Here is an 8,097-nt window from a genome sequence, read left to right on the forward strand (position 1 = left end):
TTTGCAGGACACAACAAACGCAGGATGCCAGGCTGCCGAGGCTGCTATTAGCCAGAGAGCTCCAGCAGCACACAGAGTCATTCATGGCATTCAAATGGATGTATTTTATTAACGAGGCCGTGCTGATTGCCCGTTAAGTAGCTCTATGTTAATAGCCCAGTGCAGATGCCCTTCTCAGGAGCCATGCTGTACTTCCACAGCTGCTCCGTCAAGCTCCAGCACCCCAAGTCACCATGTCCCTGTCCTCACACGTGCCTTGGGACCCAGTCACCACCTCTCCTCTCTCAGGCATGCCCTAGGACCCCAGTGGTGCTCCCCAAGCCAGGGCTGATCGTCTGGCACCCTGGGGTCTCTGAGGGAGCAGAGTGATTTGTTCCCTGCACTGTGCAGTGCTGGCCACCCTGGGATCATTGTCCTAGAGCCTGTTCCGTGCTCCTCGAGGGAACTGCAGCCCAGGGATTCCTGGGCTTGCTCTGAAAGGACAAAGGGCTGTGCCCCTCCAGCAGTGCCCCAGGCATCACCTGTGCTGCCAGCACGGTCCCCAGCCGTGCCATGTTCCTCACTGGGGAGGGTTGGAACAGGATTTCCAGCCTCTCATCGTGCCCAAGTCAGGCACAGGCAGGTTTTCATCTACAGGGAGTACCCTGGGGAGCAACTCACGGCTGAACAGTTCTTAAAGGGATTTGAAAAACAAGCAGCCACGTGAAGGGTTAACAGTTTATTATATTTTTTTTCTGAGTGATTTTATCACTGTCGTTAGAACATTCATTGAACTAAGTGAGAAATCCATCAAGACGTGACAGCAATGTGCAGACTAATGGCTGTTAGATGGTAATAATTTTTAATATGATTTTTATTTCACTTAATTTCATATGTGCTTGACAAAAGGTCCCGTGTCACTAGGGAGCTGTGTGAAACTGGGAATACGCTGATGTGAAGGTCTATTAAACCAAGTGTTTGAAGTATTTTTAAGTCCCAACTTCAGAATTCCTGAGAAAACTCGAGCATTTTAACCTTTTTTGGCAAGAAGTCAATGAGACAGCAGGAAAGGACTGCGTGCCAGCTCCACAGGGCGGATCAGCCGTATGCATGCACTGTGTGCTTCTCACTCAGCCTCATTTCTTCAGGGCTCCTCGGAAATGCCCAATGCAGAGCCCTGCTGTGGCTCCTCCTGCCTGGACAGCAGCATGCATTTGTTTTGGGTGAGGAGATGTGGGACAGGACCAGCCTGAGGAAGGAAGAGTCCCCAGACTCTGGAGGCAGCTTTGCCCATGATCACCTTGTGCCTTTTCTTGCTGCAGGAAGTTGTAGAGCAAGTTTGTAAAGACAAATGTGATTGCTGACAGGCACCACTGCAAACTAATAATCAATATTAATTCCAATAAATTCTGTCAATAGAAATAGAAATAGAAATAGAAATAATAGAAATAGCCATTCCTGAAGTGTCATCCTCTATAGCTGCAGCTGAGATCCAACCCCAGCTTTTCCCATATATAACCCCAAGAGCAGAACCATGGCTCCTGTCTCATGTCTCCACAGGTCACTTTACTTGATCCATCTCAGGAATTGAATCCATCAGGTTTACTTGATCCATCAGGTCAGGAATTTGAAGTAAACACTGATGTCTTTCTCTGGACAAAGTGTTTTGTTGTCTAGTGAATATGGAGCTGGACTTTTCTTTTGGGCATTTAATGCTGCCACGTAGTAAAGTCAGAATGTCCTCGGGCAGCTGATGGCAAAGCCAAGGCCACCTCTGGGAGAGGGAAGGTAGGATGAAGAACTTTCTAATGCACATCAATGAGTTTTCCCTTACAGCTTGGCAAGGCTCTTCTCCAAGAGGAAACCTCAGAGAAGGTTCCAGTGTAGAGGGGGAAGACCCAAATCAAAGGCTGTTGGGGCACAGATAGTGCCAGTGCCAGAAAAAAATGCAAACACTTAGGGTTTTATATAAATATATTTTAGAACATGATTTGTGAAGGGCTGAATCCCTCCTCCAGGCATCTGAGCATGGAACCCTCACAGGTTTTACAATAATTTGCTTTGGTACCTTGTTTTAACATCTTTTTCAAGGATGAGAGCTGCCCTGGTGTCCCGTGGATGCCTCTCAGTGCAGCTGTGGGGGCCCCTGGAGCCCTGGCAGCCGTGGGGAGCAGTGTACACAGCCCCTGGGGCTGCAGGGGTGTTCTATGGGGCTGGCCAGGGGACACGATACTGGGGAGCCCCACACAGCCCTGGAAAGGCCAAGCCTGGTGTGTCAGAGCTCCAGAAGATCCCAATTCACCTGCTTTCCTCAACAGAATCTTGCCCTGGTTGCTGTGAATTCAGCAAATCCTCTCATCCATCATCTTAATCCTGGACACTGGGATTCAAACAGGGAGCCCAGACCCAGGGAGGCCTTCCCCCAGAGATGATGCTATAATTCATGGTGGAAGACCTGTGAGCACCTCACATGACAGCAGAGCCTTTTGGTATTAACTGCAAGGACTCCAAAATGTTGCTGTGCCTTTAACACAGAAGAAGGGTGATGTGTGCGTGTGCACGCTGCTTAAGTATATAATATATAATATTTGTAGTGAGAGTCAAGTATGGAAGCTATACATTCCCCTGATAAATGGGAGGCTTAATAGAAAAGCCTGAGATAGAGAGATTTTACACAATCTGACACTGGTTTAAGGAAGCAATATCAACCATTGTTTAATGTAATAAAAAGCCAGAGGTGTAAGAAATGATGGTAATTCTATTGTAACTGAACTCGAAGATCCCTGTCAAATATGAGTGTGAATGTGGCAGTTATTTTAGGTATGTTTGTAATCTTTGCAGGCGTTTTGTCAAGGAGGCACTGTGATATTAGTAAGAGTGCACAAAGGCTCGGCAATGGTGTCATGCACAATTAATGTCCCCAGGTAGCAACTCCATTAGTCTTATGAAGTGAGCTCACAAATGGGAATACTAATGGGGACGCGCCTTGGGGCATTTGCTGAGCTCACTGCGAGTTTATTTCATACCCTTTATGCTCAACACCAAATTTACCTAGCCTGGATTTAAAACGTGTCTCATTACACAGGCAGCATCCTTTTACTTCAGTGCTTCCCTTTTAACATGCAAGATTTGCAATTCTAATCATATCAAACCCCGACTACACTTGCTAAAAGGGAAAAAAAAAAGGGATAAATAAATGGAAAAAACAATCTTACAATAAAGACTGTCTGGGGTTTTAATCTCCCCTGACAGGTTTTTCCCCTATGTACATTTGGTGGTGCATGTGTTCCTGCTTGGGGAGCCGCAGGTGGCACAGCCGGGGGTGCCAGGCTGGGGGGCAGGACAGGGACCCCATGGCAGGGGTCAGGTGGGCACCAGGCCAGGAGGGTGCAGGGACAGCCCCTGCATCACCCAGCTCCGAGCTGCTGCAGCAGGGAGGGAGCAGCAGCTCGGGTGAGCGGGGCCATGGCAGTGGCCACAGGGACACGGGACATACCTGGGGCGAGGTCATTGTCTGCCATTACCTGTGTGAGTGCTGAGACTTCTGTCTTGCTCCTTCCCCTCCTGAGAGCTTGCAAGGAGTGATACCCAGGCAGTGAAAATGCTGTCACTGCCTACCTGCAGAAACAGAGCAGCTCATTTATTTCAAAGCAAGCAAAACTCCACAGCAAAGAAGCTTTCTGGGAAATAATCAGAAAAAATCAGAACAGCAAGAGCAGCACTTTGTCCCTCTCCCCTCCCACTCCCTACCCCTCTCCTTGGCCTGGTCCCAGTCAGGGCACCCCAGTTATCACCATCCCTCTGGGCACAGCCTGGGGTGAGCTGAGTCCCTGGGAATCTGTGCCCACTTGCAGGGAGAGGCCCTGCCACAGAGCTCCCATCCCAGAGGATGAGCTGCCATCCTTGCTTTTGGAGAAGAAACTGAAATAGTGGGAAATAACAAGATTTCCTAAAGAATCCAGAGAATGGCAGTTTAATTGCTGCTCTGACACACATCCATCTTCTCCTTCCCCTGCATCCTTCTGCCCATGGGGAAGCAGAGCATCCTGCTCCCTGTCCTGGAGCTCCCAACACTCTCCTGGAAAGGGGCATCTCCTGCCCTGGCAGAAAAGCTGTCATGTCACCAAGATATTGTTCAAGTGCCACAAGCCTTGTGGAGCAGCAAGCCCTGGGAGGGTTGGGACATGGAGCAAACTGTGGCAGTGTAGCAACCTCTGCCCCAACACAGGCACTGTTTGGAGAGCCAGACCCTGCAGCCACTGCTGGCCCACCTGGGGAAATGGGTGCCATGCCCAGAAGCCAATGCCCTGACCAGTGACCCAGCAGAGCCAGCCCTGCCCGTGCCAGTGCACACCCAGTGCTCCCACAGCTGGACAGTCCAGCCCACAGCTGGGCTGCAGGAGCTGTGCCTGGTGCTGCCTCTCCCAGCACCAAAATGCCAGATGAGCCCCAGACAGATTTATTTTCAAATCCTGACTCAATCACAGCATTGGATTTGTAATCACAGGCTCCAATTTTAGTGGAATAAATATACTAACAAAACTAATAGTTTGTTAGCTGCAAGGTAGGGACAATCAAAATGTCTGCAGTGAAATACAAGGCTCCTCAGGAGAAACCCCTACATGATAAAAACATTTGGAGTTTTATTTTTTAAAATAAATATATAGTGAGGTGTCAAGCTGTTCCCAGTGCATGGCACTCGCTCACACTGCATGTGTGTGTGCCCCCATTGGGGAGGGGGTGCTGGGAAAGTTCACCGGTGTGTAACTGTCTCCAGCCACAGCATGAGCTGCACTGGAGAGGACATAAACCAAAATGACTCCTCAGGAACCCAGAGGAGAAGCAGGAACTGTTTGGTGGAGAATTATAGCTATGGGTGAAATTAGATGTACTCAGAGCCCCAAGGCTGAGAGAAATAAAAAGCATTTTAAATGGAGTGTAGAATTCATATTCCTCAGTCACTTCCAATAAATAAATCCTTGACAATTTTTTCTGTAAACAGTGGTTACACTTTGCTCTATTGTCTCCACATTGCATATTCCAGATGGGACTGTGGGCTCTGCACCCCAGCCAGGACAGGCTCACCCACCTCTGCCCTCTCATGGCTGAGAGCTGGCTCCACCCTGAGCCTGCCAGGGTCTGGGGGCTGGGTGCAGGTTGTGTCATCAGGGCCCCTCCTGCCACCAGCCACGTTTTGAGTGCCTCCTAAAACCTAAATCCTCACGTCCTCTCCTTTCCCTTCCCCTCCCATGGGGCAGGAACCTGTGTGGAGCAGGTCCCCGGTGGGACATCCCTGTGGGGAGGACAGTGCCCACCCCAGTGCTGGCTGTGGGGCAGCACACACTGCAGGAGCCTTCTCTGGCCATTCCAATTCCCATTTCATGAGCAAATGAAGCATTTTATACTTTACAACTTCCCTGCAATGGCAGCCATCCCATTCCACCTGTCTGGGACAAGAGAGGATGGAAGAAGGACAAGAGTGCTGGGCTGCTGGCAGCTGCTGCTGGCTACAGGGGGGGACACGTTCACATTCCCTTCAATCACATCTTTTACTAAGAACAGTAAAATAATAACTCTTAGGGCAGTAACAACAGCCCTTCTTGTGGGACTGTGGGAATAGAACACGAGCTGGGCACGCTGATTACAAGGTGGAGAACGCCCAAATGGTTGTAGGGGCTGCTGAGCCCCCGTGCCTGCAGTGCCAGAGAGATCAGGGGCACTGCCAGACTGACCCCTCTGGGGTCTGTGGAGGGGCTGTGACACTCAGGGGACACTCCCAGTGCCACTGCCCAGTGGGTGTGTCTGGGTGAGGGGGCTCCCAATCCCACCCCAGCACCTGGCAGCTTGAGCAGCCCCTGGACAAAATGGTCCCTGGCCCTTCAGCAGGGAGCAGAGGCAGCAGTGCAGAACCCAGCAGTGTGGTGACCCCAAACCATGTCCTGGGGTGCAGGGAATGATGTGTTCAGACTCTGTTATCTCAGACAGGGGAGCCACGGTGTGAGCCAGGGGCTCTGGGCTGGGACACTCCTCACTGGAGCATGGCAGCTCCAATAAACCTGCAGCACTGGAAAAATCACAGAGCCCTTTTCTGCTGGAGGAGGCAGCTCTGCCACTCTGAAGTCCTTTGTGAGAGAAGGCAAATCCAGTCACAATAGGGATTTAAAGCCAAAATGCATCAATCCAGTTGATCTGTTTGGAGCAGTTGAGCAGAATTTTTACCAGAATGAGAAGAATTGATCTAAACAGCTGAGTAGTTGTCAATGTTGCTCAGCATTTCATTCTGAAGAGAACTTTGATACTTCTTTTTATTTGAAATATTGGGTTGATTCAACTTCGTTTTGAGGGTTTCTTCTGCAAATGGCTCCCAGAAGCATCTGCAGAGCTTTAAATCCCTCAAATAGGTTGGAGAGCTGTCAGTCTGGAGCAACCCCTCTGCCTGTCCCCTTTCAGGAGCTTTCTCCACAAAACTGTTCACCATCCACTGGGATTCGGGAAGCAGGAGAGACATGAAGAGCTTTTGTCTTCTGCTATGGAATCTCCATTTGGGAAACCCAAAGGAGCTCAGTCCATGGAGCAGTAGGAATATCCACTTTGTCCATGTAACATCACTCTTTGACACTGAAGCCTTCATTTAGGCTGATGTGGTGCCAACAAATTTACTAAACTTTTTGTAACTAGCAAGTTATTGAGTGTCACTTTAGTACAGTGTGTGTGGAAAACGCATGGAAGGTGCCAAGAATGCTGCATAGTCTTTAACTATTACATTAAGCATCTGCTGCTGCCATTTATGGATCAGATAGCATTTTACTCTTGAGATATTTGATTTTATTACCTTCTAGGGAGAGAGCCAAACAAGTGTTCTTATTGATTTGCACATTAAATATATTAGTAATAAAACAACATCTCTGTAAACCAATTGTAAAATCAATATTAATTGGTACCAAAATATCACAAGTAGTTGAATTACAATTAAAGAGGGTTCAAAGGCTCCTCCCAGCCCAAAGGTGGTGCATCCAAATGAGAGAGGGACACCAACTCTGTGCAGAGCAACAGTGTTAGAGCAATAAACATCTGTTCCGAGTAAAACATGAAGGGACACTCAGATGCGTTTGAGAGTAGCAAGGGTCGTTGAGATTGAGTTCATGGAGCTCACTTGGGCTCACATATTCCACTGATGAAATCTTGTGGGGACAGATTCAAACCTGGCTCATGGCTTTGTGTGCAGGACTGTGCTGGGGTCTGCAGGGTCAGGCTGGGCAGGGCTGTGGGTTGTGAATCCGATCCAGAGCCCCAAAGCACAGCTCAAAGAGCATGAGTGCTGGAAGCAAAGAGCTGCTCAGAGGGAGCAGAGCCAGAGAAATTTCCTCTGCACCCAGTGGTGAAACTCTGGCATGGGAGAATCTCATGCAGGCATTGCCCAGGGATGCCCATGGAGCCTCAGTGTCCCCCTGGCACAGGCAGGAGAGCTCTGGTGCACCAGTGCAGGTGCTGGGCTGTGTGCTGCCCTTGGGACAGGGCAGAGGAGCAGCTCCCCGGGTGTCACAGGCACGGGACAGCAACAGGGCCATGATCTCAGGATTGGATTGGATTTCCATTGGCCGTGACGGAAAATCAAAAATCCCTTAAAAAAAAAAAATCCCTTCTAAAAAGACAAACACTGTCTCAGCACCCAGAGGCAGGACTGGGCTCACTGGTGGGTGCTGTGCCCATGTGATGGGACACCAGCACCCATGGGCACCACAGCCCCCAGCACACGTACCCTGCTCCCCAAGATCCAGCCCCTCCCGAGACACAGGGACCCGTGCAGGAGCAGCCAGACTCTTGTCTGGGCTGTCACTGGGAGACCCCTGAGACAGGCACAGCTCCATCCCCCTGAGGGGGCCAGGGCTCAGCACTGCCCACGGTGACCCTGTGGCACAGATTCCCCCCCAAAACACAAAGTGTTCAGCTGAGCCTGGCCAGCACTGCACTCACTGCAGGAGATGAGCACTGGCTGGAAATGTCTGAATATTAATTACCTGAACAAACTGTCAGCAAACAAGTGAGAGTCCGAAAACTCTTCTCAGAAATGATATGGAGAATAATTGTAAATAATTAATGACATTGAAAAATGTTCAT

Source organism: Sturnus vulgaris, chromosome 22, assembly GCF_052056855.1.
Source record: "Sturnus vulgaris isolate bStuVul1 chromosome 22, bStuVul1.hap1, whole genome shotgun sequence".
NCBI classification, from domain to species: Eukaryota; Metazoa; Chordata; class Aves; order Passeriformes; family Sturnidae; genus Sturnus; species Sturnus vulgaris.